General features: G+C 42.2%; 1 pseudogene; it reads right to left on the bottom strand.

Moving 5' to 3' along the window:
* Positions 1-22,649: 22,649 nt before the first annotated feature.
* Positions 22,650-25,673, bottom strand: LOC143660110 (popeye domain-containing protein 3 pseudogene; annotated as a pseudogene).
* Positions 25,674-25,730: the final 57 nt, after the last annotated feature.

Below are 25,730 nucleotides of genomic sequence, written 5' to 3'. Positions count from 1 at the left end.
TCAGAGGCTGTTTGGTGGGGAGGTCAAGGGACAGGCCTCCTCCCCTTTCCTACCCGCCCTCTCTTCCTGGAAACCCCTCTGGAGTTCCCCAGGCAGGCAGGCCGGGGGCGGGAAAGAGACAACTCCATCCAAAATCCTGCCCCCACTCGCCACTTCCTCTGCCTGATCACTTCTCCCACAGAACTCTGAGAGGGCTCTGGAGGGCTCTGGTGACTTCTCCACTCTGTACCCAGGTGTCTGTACCCCAGCTTCCTTCTCCTTTTCCAAGCCCCCTGCCCCATCACCCTCAGACCTAGGCCCCCAGACACCCCTCCCTAAGTCCCGGGGGTCCAGGCCCCCAGCCCCTCCTCCCCAAGACCAAGGGGTCCAGGCCCCCAGACACCCCTCCCTAAGTCCCGGGGGTCCAGGCCCCAGCCCCTCCTCCCTCAGACCAGGGGGTCTGACCTTTCAATTCTTTGGGATAATTACATAATAGTGGGATTGCCCAGTCATATGCTAGTCCTATACCTATTTTCAGAGGAACTGCCAAACTATCTTCCACAGTGGCTGCACCATTTTACATTCCTACCAGCAATGAATGAGTGTTCCTCTTTTCTGCATTCTTGCCAACACCTGCAATTTTCCATGTTTTTTAATAGTAGCCATTTTAGTGGTTGTGAAATGGTATCTCATTGTGGTTTTGATTTGCATTTCTCTAACGGCTAATAACGTTGAGCAACTTTTCATGAGCTTTATGGCCATTCATATATCTTCTTTGGAAAAATCACTATTCAAGTCTTTTGGGTTGTATATCTTTTTGTTGTTGAGTTAAAGGATTTCTTTGTATGTTCTGGATATTAAACTCTTATCAGATATGAGGTTCCCAAATATTTTTTCCTATTTAATAGGTTGTTGTTTTACTTTCAAGACAAAGTCCTTGGATCCATTTTGAGTTGATTTTTGTATTTAGTATGAGACAGGGGGCCACCTTAATTCTTCTGCAAATGGAGATCCACTTCTCCCAGCAGTATTTGTTGACGAGACTATTCTTGTCCAATTGAGTGATCTTTTCCTCTTGTCAAAAATCAGTTGGCCTTCTCTCTCCAGCCAACGCAACAAGCAATCTCACCACCCTCCCCGTCTACATGCAACATGACTCCCAGGGGTGTGAACCTTCCTGGCAATGTGGGACAGAAATCCTGGAATGAGCTGAGATTTAGCATCAAGGGATTGAGAAAACCCTAGAATGAGTTGAGACACAGCATCAAGGGATTGAGAAAACCTTCCCTACCAAAAGGGGAAAGAGTAAAATGAAACAAAGTGTCAGTGGCTGAGAGATTCCAAACAGAGTCGAGAGGTTATCCTGGAGGTTATTCTTATGCATCAGGTAGATATCATCTTGTTATCCAAGATGTAATGGAGAGGCTGGAGGGAACTGCCTGAAAATGTAGAGCTGTGTTCCAGTAGCCATGTTTCTTGAGGATGATTGAATAATGATATAGCTTTCACAATGTGACTGTGTGATTGTGAAAACCTTGTGTCTGATGCTCCTTTTATCTACCTTGTCAACAGATGAGTAGAACATATGGAATAAAAATGAATAATAGGGGAAACAAATGTTAAAATAAATTTAGTTTGAAATGCTAGTGGAAATGAAAATGAGGGGTAAGGGGTATGGTATGTATAACTTTTTTTTCTCTATTATCGTTTTCTTTCTTTTTCTGTTGTCTTTTCATTTCTTTTTCTAAATCGATGCAAATGTTCTAAGAAATGATGACTATGCAACTATGTGATGATATTAAGAATTACTGATTATATATGTAGAATGGAATGATATCTTATTTTGTTTGTTGTTAATTTTTAAAATTATTTAATATAAATAAATAAATAATAGGGGGAACAAATGTTAAAATAAATTTAGTTTGAAATGCTAGTGATCAGTGAAAGCGAGGGGTAAGAGGTATGGTAGGTATAGTCTTTTTTTTTCTGTTTTCGTTTTATTTCTTTTTCTCTTGTCTTTGTATTTATTTTTCTGAATGGGTGCAAATGTTCTAAGAAATGATGAATATGTAACTAAGTGATGATATTGTGAATTACTGATTATATATGTTAATGTTTTATTTCATTTGTTAAATTTTTTTAAATTAATAAGTAAATTAAAAAAAAAATCAGTTGGTCTAATTCCATCCTGACCAAAAGGGTGAAAAGACGTGTAACTAATAAAGTATCAGTGGCAGAGAGAATTCAAATAGAGTCCTTAGGCTACTCTGGAGGTCACTCTTATACAAGTTTCAGGTCGACCTTGCTACCTATCATAACATGCCAAACCCCAACCAAAACCATTCCAGCCAATCCTAAAGAACACCTAGGGCAATATACAAGATTCTACAAAGATTCCATGCACTAGAGTAACTTTCCAGAAACCTCAACATCCAGATGGGTCCCTGCAGATAAATCCTGAAACCTAGAGGGCCCAGCCTCTCCAGAACATCAGCTGGTACCATCTCCCTACCCCATATTAGTGACAGCCCCTTCCAACGTGAAAAAGTTAAAAATGGGCATAGCCCAAATACCCCTAAAGAGAGGGAGAAAGATCAAAGGTGATGGTGGAGTTATATGGAGAAGTTAGGGTTTAGCAAACGAGTATGATTGCTGAATCATTAAATTGATATTTCTTCTAGTCTCCAGTATCTTAGAGCAGCTGGAAGTAAAAACCTAAAATTGAGGAATTGTAACCCATGCCAAATTCTGAAATCAGTTCTATAACTAATTGTTGTGCTGTGCCTTGAAATGTATTGCTTTTTTTGTATTTAAGTTATTTTTCACAGAAAAGAAAAAAAGTCGATTGTGATGATAAAAAAAAATGTTTATTCCTTCTATCCTCCTGTATTCTGGAACAGCTAGAAGGAAAAGTCTCAGATGATGGTATGGTAGCCCATGACAAACTCTGGTTTCTGTCCTGTAACTATTTGTTGAAGAGTGCTATGAAAATTAATGTTTTTCTCTTTCTTTGATACATATATCTTTGTATATACATATTATACAATAAAAAAGTAAAAAAAAAATCTGTTGGCTTTAAATGTGAGGGTTGATTTCTGAACTCAGTTAGATGCTGTTTGTCTGAATGTCTGTCCTTGTGTCAATCCCGTGCTGTTTTGCTTACTGTGGCTTTGTATTAAGTTTTAAGATCTGAGAGTGTGAGTCTTCCAACCTCATTCATGTTTTTTAAGATGAATGAATATGGAATGTGCTTTCATTTATTTAGATCTTATTTGATTTCTTTTAGCAATGTTTTGTAGTTTTCTGTGCCCAAGTCCTTTACATCCTTGGTTAGATTTATTCCTAGATATTTGATTCTTTTAGTTCCTGTTGTAAATGGAATTTTTTCTAGATTTCTTCTTGTGAATGTTCTTTATTAGTATGTAGAAACACTACTGATGTTTGGGTGTTGATCTTGCACTCCAACATTTAGCTGACTTCATTTACTAATTCTAGGAGCTTTTTTTATTTTCCAGGATGTTTCGTATACAGGATCATGTTGTCTGCAAATATGGAAAGTTTTACTTCTTGCTTCCCAATTTGGATGCCTTTTATTTCTTTTTCTTGCCCAATTGCTATGGCTAGAACTTCTAGAGCAATATTGAATAACAGTGGCATCTTGTCTTTTTCCTGGTCTTAGAAAGAAAGCTTTTAGTCTTTCCTTATTAAGTATGATGTTAGGTGTGGGGTTTTCATATATTTCCTTTATCATGATGAGGAAGTTTCCTTCTATTCATGCTTTTTGAAGTGTCTTTATCAAGAAGGGGTAGGATTTTGTCAGATGCCTTTTCCTTGTCACTTAAAGCGATCATGTGTTTTTTTCCATTCATTCCAGTTAATATGGTTGTTACGGTCAAGCATAACCCTGAGATCAAAGAACATGCTACTCAGAGGATTGCCCTTGAGCTTAACTAGGGGCTTAAGGACGGAGGAAGATTGTCCCAATGGCGGCTGGTTGGGAGATGAAACTCTACACTCGGCCCAAAGCCAAGAGAGGGAAAGAGAGAGAGGCAAACCCAGGGAAAGGCTTATAAAGTTTAACAGTCTCATGAGATTTGGTTACAATGGAGTTTCAGCAGACTCTCCTGAGGTCTGGTTATTAGGGGAGGGGTGTTTTACATTCTTTGACTTTTGAGGTCTGTTCAGGTCCTGCAGGCAGCTGTGTGACTTCTCACAATGGAGATGGGGGCTGGGCTCGGGCCCTGGGTGCCTTGCATGCCTTGATTTTCTTATGTTCAACCACCCTTGGATAACTGGGATAGATGCCGCTTGATGTTCATGTATAATCCTTTTAATGAGCTGTTGGATTCGGTTTGATAGTATTTTGTTGAGGATTTTTGCCTCTATATTGATAAGAGACATTAGCCTGTGAGTTTATTTGGCTTTGGTATGAGGGTGATGTTGGCCTCACAGAATGAATTAGGGAGCGTTCCCTCCTCTTTGATCAGTTTTGGAAGAGTTTGAGCAGGATTGGTGTTAATTCTTTTTGGAATGTTTGGTAGAATTCCCTGTGGAGCCATCTGGTCCTGGGCTTTTCTTTTTGGGAGGTTTTTGATGATTCAATCTCATTACAAGCTTTGTTGAGATCTTCTGTTTCTTCTTGAGTCAACGTTGGTGGTTTGTGTGTTTCTAGGAATTTGTCCATCTCATCTTGGTTATCTAATTTGTTAGCAAACAGTTGTTCATAGTCCCCTCTTACAGTCACTTTCATTTCAATTGGTGGGCAATAACGTCCCCTCTTACATTCCTGATTTTAGTTATTTGTGTCTCCTCTCTTATTTCTTTGCCATCTTGCTAATGGTTTCTCAATTTTGCAGATCTTGTCAAAGAAACAACCTCTGGTTTTAACGTTTCCATTATTTTCTTCCTCTCTATCTCATTTATCTCTGCTTTAACCTTTGTTATTTTCTTCCTTCTGCTTGCTTTGGGTTTAGTTTGCTCTTCTTTTTCTAGTTATTCCAGTTTTGAGGTTAGGGCTCTGATTTGATATCTTCCTTCTTTTATAATGTAAACATTTACAGCAGTAATTTCCCTCTCAGCACTGCCTTTGCTGCATTCCCTAAGTTGTGGAATGTTGTATTTTCATTTTCACTTTCTTCAAGACATTTCCTTATTTTGCTTCTGATTTCTTCTTTAACTCATTCATTCTTTAAAAGTTTAAATTTAATTTCCACGTATTTGTGAATTTTCCATTTCTCCCTCTGTTATTGATTTGCAGCTTCATTCCATTGTGGTCAGACAACGTACACTGTTGACTTCAATATTTTTTGATTTACTGAGAGCCTTTTTTGTTAGATAAGATATGGTCTATACACAACATCTAGGAGTGAAATTCTCCCTGGCAGTGTGGGAGATGACTCCCTGGAATGAGTCTGGCCCTGGCACCATGAGATCAATAATTTTATCCTGACCAAAAGAGGGAAAAGAAGTGTGACAAATAAGGTTAGTGGCTGAGGGAGTTCAAGTAGAGTTGAGAGGCTATTCTGGTGATCACTCTTATGCAAGCTTCAGCTAGACATTGCTACCTACCATAACTTGCCAAATCCCAACCAAAACCATTCCAGCCAATCCTAAAGAACATCCAGGGCAATATATAAGATTCTACAAAGGTTCCATGCACTAGGGTACGTTTCCAGAAACCCATAACCTTGAGATGGGTCTCTGGACCAGATAAGTACTGAAACCTAGGGGCCCAGCCTCTCCAGAACGTCAGATAATTCCATCTCCCACCCAGTATTATTGACAGCCCCTTCCAACATGAAAAACTCAGACTGGACATAGCCCAAATACCCCTAAAGAGTGGGAGAAAGAGCAAAGGTGATGGTGGAGTTATATGGAGAAGGTAGGGTTTAACAAACTAGTATGATTGCTGAATCATTAAATTGATATTTCTTTTAGTCTCCAGTATCTTAGAGCAGCTAGAAGTAAAAACCTAAAATTGAGGAATTGTAACCCATACCAAACTCTTGAAATCTGTCCTATAACTAATTGTTGCCATGTGCTTTGAAATTTATTGCTTTTTTGTATACATGTCATTTTCCACACATACAAAAATATATATATTTCTTCTAGCCTCCAGTGTTTCAGAGCAGCTAAAAGGAAAAACCTGAAATAGTGAAATGGGAATCTATAACAAACTCTGAAATTTGTTCTGTAACGACTTGAAGTGTACTTTGAAAATCATAGCTTTTACTTTCTTTTCTTTGTATGTTTGTAATATTTAACGATAAAAAAATGTTAAAAAAAAATAAAAAAAGACGGACTATCCTGGAGAATGATTCATGGGCACCCCAAAAAAATGTGTATTCCATTGCTGTTGGGTCAAGTATTTTACATATGATTGTTAGGTCTAGTTGGTTTAGAATATTATTCAAGTCTGTATTTCCTGATTGATCTGCTGCATGTGCCCAGCTTTATGGCTTGGTGGGTCAGACAACACCCAACTCATGACAGGCAACTCAGGTCTCATGGTAACTTGGTGACCCATGGTTAAGCGTTCAGTCTCTACTAAGGCCCAGGAGCAGGCCAAAAGCTGTTTCTCAAAAGGAGAGCAGTTATCTGCAGCAGATGGTAAGGCTTTGCTCCAAAATCCTAAGATTTGTGTTGTGATTCTCCTATAGGGGCCTGCCAAAGGCTCCAGACAGCATCTCTATTTGCCATTGACACTTCCAGCACCATTGGATCTGCTGGATCATATGGCCCAAGTGGCAGAGAAGCTTCTACAGCAGCCTAGACCTGTCGCAGAGCCTCCTCTTGTTCAGGTCCCCACTCAAAATTAGCAGCTTTTCTGGTCACTTGGTAAATAGGATGGAGTAGCACACCCAAATGAAGAATGTGTTGTCGCCAAAATCCGAAGAGACCAACTAGGTGTTGTGCCTCTTTTTTGGTCGTAGGAGGGGGCAGATGCAGCAATTTATCCTTCACCGTAGAAGGGATATCTCTACATCCCCCACACCACTGGACACCTAGAAATTTCACAGAGGTGGAAGGCCCCTGCATTTTTGTTGGATTTATCTCCCATCCTCTGACACACAAATGCCTTACCAGTAAGTCTAGAGTAGTTGCTACTTCTTGATCACTAGATCCAATCAACATGATATCATCAATATAATGGACCAGTGTGATGTCTCATGGGAAGGAGAAACGGTCAAGTTCCCTGCGGACAAGATTATGACATAAGGCTAGAGAGTTGATATACCCCTGAGGTAGAACAGTGAAAGTATATTGCGACCTTGCCAGCTGAAAGCAAACTGTTTCTGGTGGTCCTTATTAATAGCTATTGAGAAAAAAGCATTTGCCAGATCAATAGCTGCATACCAGGTACCAGGGGATGTATTGATTTGCTCAAGCAATGATACCACATCTGGAACAGCAGCTGCAATTGGAGTCACCACTGTTTATTTACAACAATCCACTGTCATCCTCCAAGATCCATCTGTTTTTTTGCACAGGCCAAATAGGAGAGTTGAATGGGGATGTGGTGGGAATCACCACCCCTGCATCCTTCAAGTCCTTAAGAGTGGCAGTAATCTCTGCAATCCCTCCAAGAATTCGGTATTGCTTCTGATTTACTATTTTGCTAGGTAGGGGCAGTTCTAGTGGCTTCCACTTTCCCACCATAATAGCCCTCACTGCACGAATTAGAGAGCCAATGCAGGGATTCTGCCAGTTGCTCAGTATGCCAGTTATGTATTACAGAACTGATGAAATAACCACAGAATGGGGCTGAGGACCCGCTGTGAAATGGACCTGAGCTAAAACTCCATCGATAACCTGGCTTCCATAAGCACCCACTCTAACTGGTGGACCAGAGTGATGTTTTGGGTCTCCTGGAATTAATGTCACTTCTGAGCCAGTGTCTAACAATCCCTGAAATATCTGCTCATTTCCTTTTCCCCAGTGCACAGTTACCCTGGTAAAAGACTGTAGGTCTCCTTGGGGAAGGCTTAAGGGAAGGTTAACAGTGTAAATTTTGGGCAGTGTAAAAGTATCCTTCCCCAAAGAATACCTGGCCCTTCTCTCATTCAAGGGGCTTTGGGTCTGTAAACGGTCTCAAATCTGGGAATTGATTAAGGGGCCACGACGCTGTTTTTTTTTGTAATTCACGTTAGACTTCTGTTCACTTGACTTAGAATTCTTCTGCTTATACAGCTCAAACAAGAATGTAGTAGACTGTCCATCCATTGTACTTCTGGGTACCCCATGATCTACTAACCAATGCCACAAGTCCCTGTGAGTCAGATTATTCTGACTCCTGCTTTGAGTCTGCTGTCCATTATGGTGGGCATGCCCACCTTTCTATAGTGATTAACTTCTGCTCTATATGTGGCTTCTGCCAACCCAGGGTCTGATCGTCCCCACTGTGTTTAAGGACTCCTGCTCAGTGACAGCAGTTCCTACATCAATTTCTGACCTACAGAGAAGGGTGACTACAGAGCTCTTCAGGGATGATGGAGCTAGTCTCATGAATTTATTTCTCAAAGTTCTGGTGAAAAGTGTGTCTTCTGGACATTCCTGGGGTGTGTGATCAGGTCTTCCTTGATAAATCCACTCTAACATTCCAATCTCTCTAAGTCTCTGGATCCCCTAGTCTACATTAGACCAGGGCAGTTCTGGCATTTCACCGTCAAGTAATGTTGGCCACCTTTGGATCCATGTTTCAGCGAACCATCCAAGCAAACCATTAATGCCCTTTCTAACCCCTCAAGCTACACCATTGACTGCAGAATCTCTGCTTAATGGCCCATAGCAATAAATTAAACTTGATCCAACTTTATATTCCTTCCACCATTATCCCACACCCTTAATATCAATTTCCACACATATTCTCCTGATTTCTGTCTCTACACTTTGGAAAACTCATGCAGTTCTTTTGGAGTATAGCGTATCTCCTCATGGGTCACACTTTGACCCTCACCTTTTGGGGCCTGTTGGGACTTTAGTCTAGTTATAGGTCTTGAAGAGAAGATGGAGGTAAGGGTGGGTTATGAAAAGAAATAGAAGCATCTTTCAAGCCAGTTACCTCAAGGTATTCCATTGCAATTTCACTTGGTGAAACAGGATTAGTCATTCCAGACAGAGAAGTGAGGGCTGTTTCCCCAGGGAAGGTGGTTACAGGTTTACCAGGCACTGAACAGTGGAGGTTGGACTAGAGGCTGGAAAGTTCTTTCCTCATGGCAAGCTGGAGGTTGGGATGCTCTTTCCTCAGGGCAGTCCATTACAGGTCTGTCTAGCAAAGACTCAATATGTTCCAGGGTTTCCATGTCCCCATCACCATCATCATCAAGTCATATGTCCCCATCTCAAGTTTCAGGATCCCATTCTTTTCCAATCAGAGTCCTTCCTTTAACAGCAGACACCCTGCAAGGTTGAGGTTTTAGTTTATGTTGTAAATCTGCTACTCACACACTAAGGCTGGGTCTGGTATTTAGACATCTCAAGTCTGCAATCGCAAGTGTAAAATTTTCTTTCAGGGCACACATAGAAACTTTTACATCTTTCATACGGCCCTTAAGTTGCAAATTTGAAGCCTTCAGCTCATCCCTTTCCTTCATAACTATATCCAGTGTATCTAACAACCACCAGCCACATCATTCTCTCTCTTAATTCCACAAAACTCGGATGTGTCAAAAACACTCTCACCAAGAGCCCTGCCTAGTATAAAGCATACAATCAGCTGAATCAAACAGTGATACTTTGCATATCTCTATTGTCGACTTACCCCCTAGACTGTCAGTGCCGTGTTGATCATTGGAAACAGCGTCATTAGTACCTTTGAGTCTAATCCGAGTAGAAAACCAATTGTAAAAACCCATTTTTAAGATTCTTTTTCTCAAGAGCCAAGGGCCAAGTTATATTGTCAGGGTTCTCTAGAGAAAGAGAAACAACAGGAGAGATCTGTAAATATGAGATTTATAAAGGTGTCTCGCACAACTTTGAGAATGGAAGAGTCCAAAATCTGTAGGGAGGGCTGTGAAGCTGGTAGCTCTGATGAAGGACCTCGATGAACTCCACGGGAGAGGTCCGCTGGCTGAAGAAGCATTGAAAAGTCTCTCTTCTTCCTTAAAAGTCTTCAAGGATTGGATTATCTCATTTGCAGGAGACACGCCTTTAGTTGATAGCAGATGCAACCAGCCATAGCTGCAATCAACTGACTGATTTTTTTAATAAACCAGCCTTCTAGTTTATCAACCAGCCACAAAATATCTTTGCAGCAAGGGTTAGGCCAGTACTTGCCTGGCCAGACAAGTGGACATGATCACCTGGCCAAGCTGACACCAGAATCTAACTATCACAGGTGCATATATATCATTGTAATGTCTTCTTATTTAAGACATTATCAGTATATATAATGTGTATATATATATATTTTTTCAGTATATAACATATATACATTATCAGTATATAATGTCCGTCTTTGTCCATCTTAACAGTTTTTTACCTAAATTCTTCTTTATTTGATATTAGTGTAGCAACCCCAGCTCTCTTTTGGTTACTGCTTGAATGGTATATTTTTTTCCATCCTTTCACTTTCAGTCTACGTATCGGTGAGTCTTTCGTAAACAGCATATAGTTTGGTCATGCTTTTTTATCCATCTACCAATCTCTGCCTTTTGACTGGAGTGTTTAATCCATTTACATTTAATGTCACTACTGATTATTCAGGACTTTCTTCTGATATTTTGCTATTTAGTCTTTGGAAGTCATACTTTTTTCTCTCAATTCTTCTATTAATGTCTGCTTTCATATTGATTTTTTTGTATTGCACTATATTGTGTTCCTTTGCATGTCTATCTGGATATATTTTTCATATATTTTCCCTGACATTACTGTGGGATTAAAATTTAATATCCTTAATCTATAACAACCATATTTTGTTTGATACCAGCTTCACTTCAGTATACACACACATTGTTCTTATACCACTCTGTCCCCCCACCTTTTTTTGGTACTTGTTACAGAACTATACTTTTGTACATTGTATGTCCCAAACCATAGATTTATCATAACTTAGTATGCACTTGCATTTTAGCACCTGTAGGGAGTAATAATTGACATTACATACCAAAAAGTACACTATAATAGTCCTAGCACTTATATCTGTCCAAATGGTTACCTTTACCAGAGGTTTATATTTCTTTATGCTGCTTTGAACCACTGTCCTTTCCTTCAATCCTCAGAACTCCCTTTAGCATTTCTTGTAATGTGGGTCTAGTGACGATGAGCTCCCTCAGCTGTTGTCTATCTGGGGATGTCTTAATCTCTCCCTCATTTTCAGTCTCACCCCGTGATATAAAATTCTTTGTTGGCAATTGTTTTCTTTCAGCAGTTGAAGTATTTCAACCCACTGCCTTCTTGCTTTAGTGGTTTCTGATGAGAAATCGGCAGTTAGTGTTTTGGGATCCTCTTGTATGTAACAGGTTGCTTTTCTCTTGTGGCTTTCAGAACTCTTTCCTTGTGTTTTGCATGTGACAATTTGATTAGCATGTGATGGGTGATTTTGCTTCAAGTTCATCTTGTTTGGTATTCTCTGGACTTTTTGGATGCACATATTCATGTCTTCTGCTAAGTTTGAGAGGTTTCCTCTTACTATTTCTTTGAATATTCCTTCTGCCCCTTTCTCTCATTCTTCTCCTTCTTGGACCCCTGTAACATGTACATTGGTTCACTTGATGGTGACCCAGGGGTCTCTTAGGCTATTTTCTAATCCCATCTCTGCCCCTAACCACCTAAGTGCTCATGTTAATTTCTTAGTGCTGTTGAGAAAATTACCACAAATTTAGGGGCTGAAAACAATGCAGGTGTATTAGTTAATGGTTCTGGAGGTCAGAAGGCCAAAATAGATCTCTCTGGGCCAAAATCAAGGTGCTCATTGGGCTGCATTCCTTCTGGAGGCTCCAGGGAGAGTCTGTCTCCTTGTTTCCACCCGGCTTCCAGACGCCACCTGCATTCTGTGGCTCATGGCCCCTTTCTCCAAAGCATATCACCCCACCCTCTGCTCCCGCGTCACGTTTCCTTCTCTGGCTCTGGCCCTCCCGCCTCCCTCTGTAAGGGCCACCTGGATATTCCGGGGGAATCTAGGGTATCTCCGCTTCCCAACATCGATTACTTAGTCTCATCTGCAAAGTCCCTTTAGCCATGTGTCTCCATTTTCTCAGGCTGCTGTAACAAAACGTCCCACACCAGGGGGCTTAAAACAACAGAAATTTACTCTCTCCCAGCTCTGAAGTTCTGGAAGCTGGAGGTGTCGGTAGGGCCACGCTCCCTCTGAAACCTGTAGGGAACACTCTTCCTTGCCTCTTCTGGAAGCTGGTGTTCGCTGTGGTGCTCCTCGGCTTGTAGGTGCAGCACCCCACTCCCCACCTCCGTCCTCCCGTGGCCTTCTCTCCTGTGTCTGACTCTGCCCAATCCCCACCCCCCCTGCTTAAATGACACAAGGCATATTGGAGTAAGACCCACCCTAGCCAGCTGGGCTTCATTTTAACTAATAACATCTTCCAAGACCTTATTTCCATATAAGGTCACTTTCTTGGGACCAGGGGTTAGTTGGGACTTGAACGTATCTTTTGGGGGGACACAATTCAACTCTCAGAGACATAGGTTTCAGAGATGAGGATATAGACCTATTGGGGAGCCATTATTCCATCGACCACGGAGACTTTGGGCCTGAGTTTTTTTCCACCTGTAAACCAGGGTGCAGATTTCACCTCCCTAAGTCTGGTTTAAATCCCCAGCACTGACCCTTACTCATGGCATGATCTGGAAGAGGTGGTTTCATTTCTAATGCCTCGGTTTCCTCATCTGTGAAATAGGGATAATAAAGGTTACGACGTCACCTTCGTAACCAATCCAACTTCGTCAGCAATCCAACTTCTAAGTCTATACCCAAAAGAACTGAAAGTAAGGATTCATTTGCACACCGACGTTCATGGCATCGTTATTCACAATTACGGAAAGATGGAAACAACCAAATGTCCATGAATAAGCAAAACGTGTTGCATACACACAATAGAATATTATTCGGCTATAGAAAGAACTGAAGCTCTGATCCATGTGATAAATGGATGAAACTTGAAGACGTCGTGTTGAGTGATATAAGCCAGACACAAAAAGGACAAATATCATATGATCTCACTTACGTAAAATAATCAGAAAATACAGATGCATATGACTGGCTTGGCTTACTGTTCTGGATCCTTCCAGAAACTGGGATGCTGGCCTGACCCAGCTATGAACTCCCTCTGGGAGGAATGAACTTGCACTTTCATGTTGAGAAAACCACTTCTTGTTTGTGGTGGAAACAGTTTTTCCCAGCGAGAGGAACCTTCTAGGGCAGGGGATGTCCACTGGCATCTGAGGATACAGGCATCTCAGTCCTGTTTCCTCATCCCCCAAGCAAGGCTCATGATAGGGCCTCCCTCATGCTCTAGTGAGGGTTCAGTGAGCTGGTCCACGTGAAGCCTGATGACCGTGCCTGGCACATGGTAAATGCTATGCAAGGTTAGCTGCCTTCATTAATAGTATTGCACACTGGGTATTAATCGTGAGTTATTGGGTTAAAATATTATTGGACATTGGGTATTAATCGAGCATTAACGGGTTTGATCTTATCGGGTATTAATTGCATATCATTGGGTATAACAATTATTGGGTTTTCGATATTATAGGGTATTGATATTACTAACATCAGGTCTTCCGGTTTACATACGGTACATCTACAGAGCCTCCCGGCCGCTGAGAGAAGTCGCCCTCCTTTGCCAATGAAATAGCTAGAGCTTGAAGAGTGTTGCTGAATTGGTTAAGTCCTCCGAGAAGCAGATGCCAAGACTATGACCCAGGGTTAGAAATGCAAGAGATTTACTGGGGGTGATGCTCCTGTACGATAAAGAGAGGAGAGCAGGATTGCTGGGGCAAGCCTTCAGGCTGCGCTGTCGTTCCAACAGCCATACAAGGAAATATGTGGTAGGAGGAACCCAGACTGGTTCAGCTTGGAGAAAGCTCAGCCAGCCCAGCAGGCTGATAAGGTTCCAAGATCACCCACAGACAATTCTGTAGAGACAGACAGCAGATCGGAGTGGCCAGGGGCTGGGGAGATGGGAGAATGTTGGGGGAGTAGGGCAGTGTTGTGGCTTAATGGCTTCCTTTGCGGGGTGGGGGGAGAAAATATTTCATATCACCAAACAAAGGCTGTGGATTCTTTTGTCCTACGTGCTCAATAACCAGTTCCTGAGACAACAGTTTCAAAGAGAGAAAGAGTTTAATACTAGGTGTGTGGTCGGAGAGAGACAGCCTAGCGGCCCAAAGTCTGTCTCCCCAAACTGCAGTCATTCTGATAGTTTTATTAGGGAAAAGATGGGCAGGTTTAGGACAACGAGCACAGTGGCTCCAGCTGATGTCGTTAAAAGTGATCTGTTATTGAGCACGTGTGGGTTTGATTATATGCTTGGTCACAGAATGTATGAAAGAAAATGGCAGGACGAAGTCTCGGTGACTCGTAGGTTAAAGTCTAAGCTACTGCGTATGTCAGGCGGGCCCACTTTGATTAGACCCAGTCCTTGCTCGTCAAGATAACTTTGGAACTTGGGGTGGGTCAGTTCTGGGCTCACCCAAGACCCTTCATTAATACACATTAGAAGTGATTAGGATTCTAAAGCTGAAAAAAACTGAATAACTAGGTACAAATAAAGGTTAGTGGCAAGGTTTTTTAAATTACAGGGGCAGGAGATAAGGGCTATATAATCATCAGGGATCAAGGCAGCTGGATTACAATTTAGAGATTTCAGGAGTTTCCCTCTTCCAATCAAAATCACCCCTTAAATCCTGATTTCTCGGTTGCATTAGCACTAGGTGACTTTTATATAATGTGAATTTATCTCAATTAGAAGCAAGTTTGCCCTAGGTCGAAATAGTACCCCTTAATATCCCTTCACGCATAGTCATTGCTTGGGGATGCTCATAAGAGCGTGACCTTGGTCCTAACACCACAGGAGCCATGGGGACTGCAGCTGGAAGCTGTTGGCTAACTGCCTCTTCAATCCGATCAAGTTCTTTCTTGAAGGGACCCCCACCATGGCTGCCATTCTTATCAGGTATCACCCAGCTGATGAGTGAACAAGCTGGGAATGGGACCAGGTCTGCCTGACCCTAAAGTAAGGCTCTTCCCAGTGTACCCTGCCACCTCCTTGAATATCCACCCATATGTCCACTCACCCCACCCTCCACCCTTAGTTCCTCTGTGCATATGTCCTTGCATTCATGTGTTCATTCAACTGGTTATTTATCCACCCATCTTCCCACCTGCCCATCTAGCCACCTTCATTTGCTCATATATTCTTCCAGGTCTCCAAATCGCCATCCATCCAATCATCCATCCATCCATCCATCCATCTATCAATTCATCCATGCACATAGTCTTTCCTTCTTTTCATTCTTTGGTCCGTCCTGTCAATTTCCCCTTCCCATTTATCTTACAGCCTACCCATGTACCCAGTCATCTACTTTTCCATTGTCCCACTTAATTAACCACCGCTGTTAGTTTCCCGTGGCTGCCGCAGCCGATTCCCACAAACTCTGGTAGCTTAAAACAACACAAATTTAGATTCTTGCAGTTCCGGAGTCCAGAAATTCAATGTCGGTTTTTTAGGTTTTGGTTTTGGTTTTTAATATTTTTATTGACAAATCTCCACACATATACAGTCCAACATGGTATGCAATCAAAGGCTCACAATATCATCAGATAGTTGTGTATTCATCACCATGATCATTTTTAGAACATTTGCATCACTCCAGAAAAGGAAATAAAAAGAAAAATGAAAAAACTCATACATACCATACCTCTTACTCCTCCCTCCCATTGACCACTAGTATTTCAATCTACCCAATTTATTTTGCACCTTATCCCCCCATTATTTATTTTTTTATCCATTTTTTTTTTTACTAATCTGTCCATACCCTGGATAAACGGAGCATCAGACAAAAAGAGCTTTCACAATCACACAGTCACACTGTAAAAGCTGTATCATTATACAATCACCTTCAAGCATCAAGGCTACTGGAACAAAGCTCAACAGTTTAAAGTACTTCCCTCCAGCCTCTCCAATACACCATAAACTAAAAAGGGATATCTATATAATGCATAAAAATTATCTCCAAAATTGATGACTCCCAGGGATGTGTCTGGCCCTGACACCGTGGGATCAACAATGCCATCCTGACCAAAAGGGGGAAAAGAAGTGTAATCAATAGATATCAGTGGCTGAGAGAGTTCAAATAGAGTCGAGAGGCTACAATGTCAGTTAGACATTGCTACCTATCATAAGTTGTTAACCCCCTACTAAAACCATTCCAGCCAATCCGAAAGAACACCTAGGTTGTTATATAAGATTCTACAAAGTTTCCATGCACTAGGGTAACATTTCAGAAACCTACAACCTCCAGGTGGGTCCCTGGACCAGATAAGTCCTGACACCTAGAGGGCCCAGCCTCTCCAGAGCATCAGCTAGTTCCATCTCCTGACCCCTTATTATTGACAGCCCTTCCAACATGAAAAAGTTAGAATGGGCATAGCCCAAATATTCCTAAAGAGTAGGAGAAAAATCAAAGGTGATCGTGGAGTCATACAGAGACGGTAGGGTATGATCAAACAAGTATGATTACTGAATCATGACATTAACATTTCTCTTAGTTTCCAGTATATTAAAGCAGCTAGAAGTAAAAACCTAAAATTGTGAAATCGTAGCCTACATCAAACTCTGAAATGTGTTCTACAACTAATTGCAGTGCTCTGCTTTGAAATTTATTGCTTTTTTGTATATATGTTATTTTTCACACACACACACACAAAAGCCAACTATGATGACAAAAAAAATGCTTAAGCCCTCTAGCCTCCTATATTCTGAAGCATGTAGAAGGAAAAATCTAAGGATCGTGTGGCACCCCATGACAAACTCTGGGATCTGTCCTGTAACCACTTGTTGAAGAGTGCTTTGAAAACTACTGCTTTTCTCTGTATGGATGTTATATCATACAATTAAAAAAAAAACTGGAAAAAGAATAAAGACCCCCCCCCCCCCCGCAACCCTCAACAGCTCATACTACACTTTGTCCTCAGCCGTGGTACTGGTCCCTCCACACTGGGGAAGAAGAGGAGGAGGGGACAAGAACACCCTGAATACCTTCTGTTTTCCTTAAATCTCCCATCCCCATCTAACTTTCAATCCAGAAACATGGAACATCTCCCCTTTTCTTAGTCCTCCTTTGAAAGGTCTGACAATAAAGTTTTACGCATTTTATTTCAAATCATTTGTTAGATTTATTCCTTGGTACATGATATTTATAAATGCTTTTGTAAAACTTTATTTTCTAAAATATGGAACTATTAAGCTTTACCACCAGGAAAACCCCTGATACTGTCCCAAACATTAGGGATTCCCAAGTCAAGAGGCCAAGCCCTTGATCTTTGTTTTTTAGTATGGGCAGGTAGCGGGACTCAAACCCAGGTCTCCGGCATGGTAGGTGAGAACTCTGCCTACGGAGCCACCGTGGCCCACCCCAAGCCCTTGATCTTGAAGCTTGTTCTTGGGAAGCTTATTTACACAGCAGAGAAGCTTGGCCTACCTATAGCTATGCCTAAGAGTTACTTCTGGAGGACCTCTCTTGTTGCTCTCTCTCTCTCTAAGGCCAACTCTGCAAGGAAAATCATTGCCCTCCCCCGTACGTGGGACATGACATCCAGAGGTGAAAGTCTCCTGGTGACGCAGGAGATGACTCCCAGGGATGAGCCTAGTCCTGGCACCGTGGGATCAACAATACCATCCTGACCAAAAAGGGGGAAAGAAATGTAACAGAATAAGGCTTTGGTGGCTAAGAGAGTCCAAATAGAATTGAGAGGCTATTCTGGAGGCTACATTTATGCAAACTTCAGCTAGATGTTGTTAAACACCATGGTCTGCCAAACCTCAACCAACACCATTCCTGTAAAACCCAAAAGAACACCCAGGGCTCTATCTGAGATGCTACAAAAGTTTCTCAAACTAAAATTACTTTCCAGGAAACTAAAACCTCCAGATGGTTTCCAGGCCAGATAAATCTTAAAACCCAGAGGGCCCAGCCTCTCCAGAACATCAGCCAGTTCCCTTCCCGTATCCCATATTATCGACAGCCCCTTCCAACATGAAAAAGTCAGAATGGGCATAGCTCAAATACCTCTAAAGAGTGGGAGAAAGATCAAAAGAGAAGGCGGAGGTCATAACAGAGAAGATAGGATTAACAAACAAGTACGACTGCTGAACCATTATAGCAATATTTCTTTCGGTCTTCAGGGTCTTGGAGCAGTTAGAAGGAAAAACCTAAAATCATGGAACTATAACCCGTGCCAAACTCTAAAACATGTTCTATAACAACTTGTTACAATGTACTTAGAAATTTATTGGGTTTTTTTTTTTGTATCTATATTTCACCATAAAAATATTTTAGGCATTTTATTGCCTAACTTGGTTATTGGTGGTACAGAAAAGGACCAACAGCCTGTGTGTTGCTGCTGTTTAAAACAGTCTACCGGCAAGGCTGGCTCTTGGCTGACATCTGGGAATTTGACTCTGGAAGATTTCCACCCACCAGGTAGCTGCTAAGAGCCGCGCCGATTTGCGCAGACGGCGTGGTTTATGCCAAACATCCGCTGTCCTCCTGGAGCTCTGGAGAGTTGACCTGTGCCAGACAGAGGCTGCTGTCATCCCCAACAGAACATCGCACGCTTGTCGGTGCATTTTCACTGCTGGAGGGAGAGCCAATTCTGCAGGATGCTTCGTGGGAAGAAGCACAGAGCGGAGCCTTCCTACCGGCTCTTCCAGACTCGGCTCATTTCCACTTGTGCTCTGGCTGTGCTTCCTTACCGCCCTGCTGCAACTTTAGCCACAAGTACAACTATCTGCTGAGGTTTGTGACTCCTTATCGTGAACCTCTGAATATAGGGGGACCCCAAATACTGGTACTCATAAATGCAATTGATATTTGTATATTTATTTTGCATGTAGCAACCTAGCAGAAGTCTATTATCAATTCTAACATTTTATCAGGAATTTATTTTGGATTTTCTAGGCATATAACCACGTCTGTAAATAATGATAGTCTTGTTTCTTCCTCTTAAATTCTTATACTTATTTCTCTCTCCTTGACTCTCTACATAGTTCAGTAGCTTCAGCACAGAGTCGAATACCAGAGGGGAGGAGGCCATTCCTGTCTCGTTCCTGTTCCTGATCTCAAAGGAAAAGCTTCCAATGCATCACTGTTAAATATGAATTTGCTCTAAATTTTTAAAAGGAATCCTTTACCAAAGAGATTTTACTTTTTGTATCATGAATGTATTCTGGATTTTATCAAACTCTTTCCCCTACATTTGTGTGATTTTTTTTTAATGGGATGACTCTTTTAATGTGATGAATTACATTGATCAGTTGATTTTCTTTTTTTTAAAAAAAATTTTTACTGTAAACTTTAACAAATAAACATACAAACATTCTTGACATATAAGCATTCTATACCTGGTATACAATCAATAGCTCACAATATCACACATAGCTGTATATCGTGTATTCATCATCACGATCATTTTTTTGAACATTTGCATCTCTCCAGCAAAAGAAATGAAAAAAGAAAAAACTCATACATACCATGCCCCTTATCCTTCCCTCTCATTGACCACTAGTATTTCAGATTGAATGATTTTCTAATGTTAAGCCAATCTTGCATTCTTTAAAAAAACAATTATTTTTTCATTAGAGGAGTTGTAAGTTTGCAGAAAATTCAGAGTTCCCATAATCCTGCCCCATTTTTAACATTTTTGCATTAGATGGATATCTTTGTTACAATTTATGAGAGAATATTATTATAACTGTAACAAGGCTAGGGTTCACTGTGTTGTACAGTCCTGTGGTTGGTTGTTGCTGGGTTTTTAAAATTTTTACTCTAGCAACGTATATACCATCTAAAACTTCCCCTTAACTACATTCAGATATAGTTCACCGGTGTAAATTACAGTCACAATGTGATGTTACCATCACCACCTCACATGAAGAAAACTAAGTTTGGCCACGTGGCAGCATCCTATTGTTAGGTTTGATTCACTAATGTTTTATTTAGGATGCCTTCTTTCTCCAGCCTGGAGAAACAGATGCTATAAGGTAGGATTGCTCAACTCCCCGTCACCAGGTTGACACACTCCCTCACATCTGCGGTCCCTCCTGTTTTTCTGCACCTGGTCACACCTCTTGTCTGAAGCACACCCCTCCCCAAGGGTCCGCCCCTCCCTCCAGCTGCAGAGAGGGCCGGGAAAGCTTGCACCACAGTGAGCTCCAGCCTCCAAGCTTCACAGTTTCTCTTTCACTCTCTCCCTCTCAGCCTACGGACATGTTTTGATTATTTCGTATTTCTCTTATCTTGAAAAAATAATTAAAATAACCATTTAAAAAAAACAGCTTTCTCAACACATAATTAACGTTCCGTACAATTCATCTATTTAAAGTGTGTGATTCAATGATTTTAGTATAGTCACAGGGTTTTGAAATCATTATGTAATTTCAGGATCCTTTCATCCCCCCAAAAAGTAACCCCATGAGCAGTCGCTCCCCCACCCCAATTTCCCATCCCCCCACCCCCAGGCAACCACAAATCTACCTTACAGGTTTTTGTGTGGACATACGTTCTCATATCTCTAGGATATATTCCTAGGAGAGGAATTGGTGAGTCATATGGGAACTCCATGTCTAACTTTTTGGGGGGACAGCAGGTAGGAATAACAGCTTTATGGAAATATAGTTAACATACCACATACAATCTACCCATTTAAATGTACAATTCAGTGTTTTTTAGTATATTCACAGAGTTGTGTAACCATCACCACAATCAGGCTTAGAATATTTCATCACCCCAAAAGGAAACCCCACCCCTTACCCCCACGCCCCATGCCTCTCCCCACTACCAGCCCCTGGCAAACCCTAGTCTACTTTCCTTCTCTATTGGCTTTGCCCATTGGAAACACTTCATATAAATGAATGTCAATACATATGAATAACGTACGGTCCTCTACATCTGGCTTTTTTCACTCAGCACAATGTTTTCAAGGTTCATTTATTTTGTCTCGTGTCTCAGAACTTCAGTCTTTTCTATGGCCGAATAGTATGCCAGTGTGTGGACAGACCGCATTTTGTTTTTCATTTGTCAGTTGATGGGCATTTGGGTTGTTCCCACCTATTTTGGCCATTGTGAATGATGCAGCCAGAAACATTTGTGTACGAGGCTTTGTGTGGACCTCAGTTCTCACTTCCCTTGGATATAGCCCTAGGAGTAGAACTGCTGGGTCACAGGATGACTTTATAGTTAGCATTTTGAGGAACTGCAGGGCTGACTGTCTCCCGAAGCAGCTGCACCCGTTCGCATGCTCACCAGTAGTGGCTGAGGATTCTGCTTGCCCCGCATCTGTGCCAACACTTGTATTTATCTGGTTTTTTGATCCTACCATCCTGGCGGATGTGAAATGGGATCTCCTGGTGGTTTTGATTTGCCTACCCCTGCTGGCCGAGGTGGATTATCTTTTTGGGCACTAACTGGCCATTTGGAGAAATGTCTGTTCAGATTTCTTTGCCCAGTTTTTTCAGTTGGGTAGTTTGTCTTTTTATTATCGAGTTGTAAGAATTCTTCATATATTCTGGGTACAAGTCCTATATCAGATATATCGTTTGCAACTATTTCCTCCCTTTCTATGGATAACAGCATTCTTTTGATCTAATATTTTCTCTCCTTCTGTGATCATACTTCTTCAGTTGTTATTAATCACTCAACTAATCTTTATTAAATGCCAATGATGTACCAGGTGTTTGGGGATCCACCTGTGAACAAAACAAAGGTCTCTGTCCTTCTGGAGCTTATGTTCTAGCTGGGGAGAAGGACAATAAACAAATGAGCAGGACACACCGGAAGCCAGACATGGTAGATGTGGGACCAGCTTCGTAGGTGTGCAAGCCCGAAGGACCGGCTGCGCTGTTGCCATTTGGAAATTCTTGCTAATTTTTGAATGAGAGGCTCTGGGTCTTGCACCACACCTTGCAAATTATGTCACCGGTCCTGGTGCTATGAAGAAGCAGAGCTGACTGAGGGCCCGGCCAGGTGGTTGAAGGGGCTCTTTCAGCCAAAGTGTCCAGGGAAGGTCTCCCTGGGAAGTGACATTTGAGCAGAGACTTGACGAGGGAAGGGAAGGAGCCCTAAACCTGGCTTTATGGACAAAGAGAACAGCAGGGAGAGCCTGGAGAGAAGAAATTTGATCCAGGGAAGGAGCAGATGTTCCTGAAACGGAGTGACGGCCAGAGAGCACGGCTGCAAGTAAGGGCGGAGCGCGACAGGGCAGGAGACTTGGAGGCCAGCGGGAGAACGCTGGATTTTCTTTTTTCCTTTTGATAAGACACTTGTGTGAAATCTATTCACAATGCAGAAACCGAGATGAATAAAGCAAGAGGCAATGACATCTTGCCTCTGCATTTGCCTTATAAAAATACTAGTGAGCTCGATTTTCTGTATTTTGCTATTTCATTTGGGGAATGAGAGAGCATCTTTTTCATAACATAAAGCATCACACCTCGATGTCATTTATCATGATATCGTCCGGAATTCCAGAAATGCCCTGTTAGGGGTGAGATGGTGTTTCTGGGAGGGATGTTTGTCAGCAGTCGCATCCGAACAGCGGAGTGGTACCTTTTCTCTATAAATACACTGTCACTCAAGGCGTGGAGTTCACCTACATGTCACCGACAATTAAAACTGAAAACAGGTAGGAGATGTCACGGTGCTAAGCAAAGAGCAGATATCATTTCTTTCTCCTCCAAGATACATCGACGGTCCCTTTCGGTTTTGAGGTTTACCTGAAAAATACCCTCCTCTATAGGTCTCCATGAATCCCAGTCAGGAGAATCCAGGGAAAAATTCCCCATCCGCTGTCCCTCACCTGCTTCCCAAAACAAGCAGGTAGAGTTTATCAGTGGAGGTTTCCTGAGGGTGGCATACAGGGGCTCCTTTTCCAATTGTCAGCCCCAGAGGCTGGAAAAGGTAGCCACACAAAACTCTGGAATTCTCGGGCCAAAGTCATGATGTGAACTTGATATGCAATATGAACAAGCTGCATGAACAGATGATAAACAGTGCAAAATTCCAGGAAAATACGTTGGCTGCACAGAGAGCTACTCGTGCCCAGACAGCAGAGCAGAGAAAGCTTAATCCTAGCAAACCAAAGACAGAAAGGAGTCCAAAGAACCTACTTCCGCTCACGAAACCTACTACAAATAAAATCCTGGCGAGTTGGGAAACTGCCCCTTCGGCCTGTGCGGACTGGGAGCTTGTCAGTTAGGTCTTTCATTAACCTGAATTTCTTTCCGTGGCTGTGCCAGCATCCGGTTCGCTTTTCCACTGACTTTAGGTGACTCTGAAGCAAGTAATTAAGTCCTTTGCTTTTCCATCATTAGAGTTTTGCTTGGTCTTCACAAAACCAGAGAAAGCCTGGGTGCTGGAGTTGCTTGCGAGTTCAGTGTGTACGGATTTTGAAAAGATAGGGAGCTGGTGGCCATTTGGGCTCCAGATTTTTGTTTTGTTTTGTTTTGTATATATGTTATATTTCGCAATTTAAAAAAGTTAAAAAAGGCATGCAGATAATACACAGGCACATTTCCATTCTTATGTAATGTACAAATTGCTTCAGAACTGAATTAATTCTTAGACTTGATTTTTCATCATTTGTGGTTTTACATTTGCAGACAAAATTCTTTTTTTCACAATCACACAGTCACATTGCGAAAGCTATGTCATTATACAATCATCTTCAAGAAACATGGCTACTGGAACACAGCTCTACAATTTCAGGCACTTCCCTCTAGCTTCTCTAATACACCATAAACTAAAAAGGTGATATCTATAAAATGCGTAAAAATAACCTCCAGGATAACCTCTCGACTCTGAAATCTCTAGCCACTGAATCTTTATTTTGTCTCATTTCTCTCTTCCCCCTTTCAGTAGAGAAGGTTTTCTCAATCCCTTGGTGCTGAGTCTCAGCTCATTCTAGGGTTTTTCTCAATCCCTTGATGCTGAGTCTCAGCTCATTCTAGGATTTCTGTCCCACGTTGCCAGGGAGATTTACAGCCCTGGGAGTCATGCCCCACATAGACAGGGGGAGGGTGGTGAGTTTGCTGGTCTGGTTGGCTGAGAGAGAGAGGCCACATCTGAGCAACAAAAGAGACTCTCTTGGGGGTGACTCTTAGGCCTAATTTTAAGTAGGCTTAGCCTACCCTTTGTGGGTTTAAGTTTCATATGAATAAGCCCCAAGATTGAGGGCTTGGCCTGTTGATTTGGTTGTCCCCACTGCCTGTGACAATAACAAGAATTCTCCACTTGGGGAAGTTGAATTTTCCCCCTTTCTCACCATTCCCCGAAGGGGACTTTGCAAATACTTTTTTATTCACTGTTCAAATCACCCTGGGGATTTATCGGGGCATCACTCTGGATGAACCCACAAAACCTCACTGGGCTCCAGATTTTTATCTAGTCCATAAATATTTTGCTGTTTCCTTTCCTTTCCGGGCCCTGTGCATCCATCCACTCACCGCAATGGCCTTTCTTGTGCCCCGCAGCTTCTGTGCATCAGGATGTCAGGACGGCTGGATGGCTCTGTTGGGGATTGATGGTGACACGGCAGCCCAGGTGCTGGCTGAGGCATTGACTTCTGAAGGCTCCATGGGGGCTGGAAGGCTCGCCTCCAAAGCGGCTGTTCCCGGAAGGCCTGGGCACCCTACTGGGAGAAAGGGCAGCTAAATGTCCCCGTGACACAGCACTGGCTTCCCCTAGAAGAATGAGCCGAGAGAGAGCAAGGTGGAAGCTGCAGCATCTTTGATGACCAAGCAGTGACCAAATCAACATTTCTTGCTATATCTCATTGCTTACACAGATGCGCTCTTCTCGGTGCAGGGGGAGCTGTACGGGGGCATAAAGCCCAGAAGCCGAGGCTATGGGGACAATTTTGGAGGCTGGTTCCATAAGGGTGGCTCCATTGCAGAATTTTGAGCAAGGGAGTGAAATGGTATGCATGTGTATAAATGCATGGGTATATACACATGCGTGTGCATAAATGCATGGGTGTATACGTGTGCGTGTGCATAAATGCATGGGTGTATACGCGTGCGTGTGTATAAATGTATGGGTGTATACGCGTGCGTGTGCATAAATGCATGGGTGTATACGTGTGCGTGTGCATAAATGCATGGGTGTATATGCCTGTGGGTGTGCACATGTGGATATGCAGATACATCTATGTGTAAGTGTATCAGTACCTAACTTAGCATGCAACAAATAACAAATACACTTAGTATATTGTATACATTTTGTTACTACACAACCCATGAAGGCGGAGAACCATATGCATATAAATAGACTCTCTTTTCCCTCAAAGGTGATCACCCGGAATTTACTGTTTTACAGCAAGCTTTACCCTCAATCATAAGCCATGCCCCACTTTGACAGTCACCAGCCCCCACTGCTCTCCAGTGTCTCAGCTCAAAGTGTGGTCCGAAGGACCCACCAGCAAAGTAGTCTTCTAAGGCGGAGCGCCTCCAACTCTCAGGAGCCATCTCCTCTCCCAGTGATTTTTTCGGTGGTCCCAGGTGGGGCCCACGAGTCTGCATTTC

This window comes from Tamandua tetradactyla, chromosome 16, assembly GCF_023851605.1.
Source record: "Tamandua tetradactyla isolate mTamTet1 chromosome 16, mTamTet1.pri, whole genome shotgun sequence".
Taxonomy (NCBI): Eukaryota; Metazoa; Chordata; class Mammalia; order Pilosa; family Myrmecophagidae; genus Tamandua; species Tamandua tetradactyla.
The sequence above is the reverse complement of the archived record's forward strand: the minus strand, read 5'-3'. Positions and strand labels throughout refer to the sequence as shown.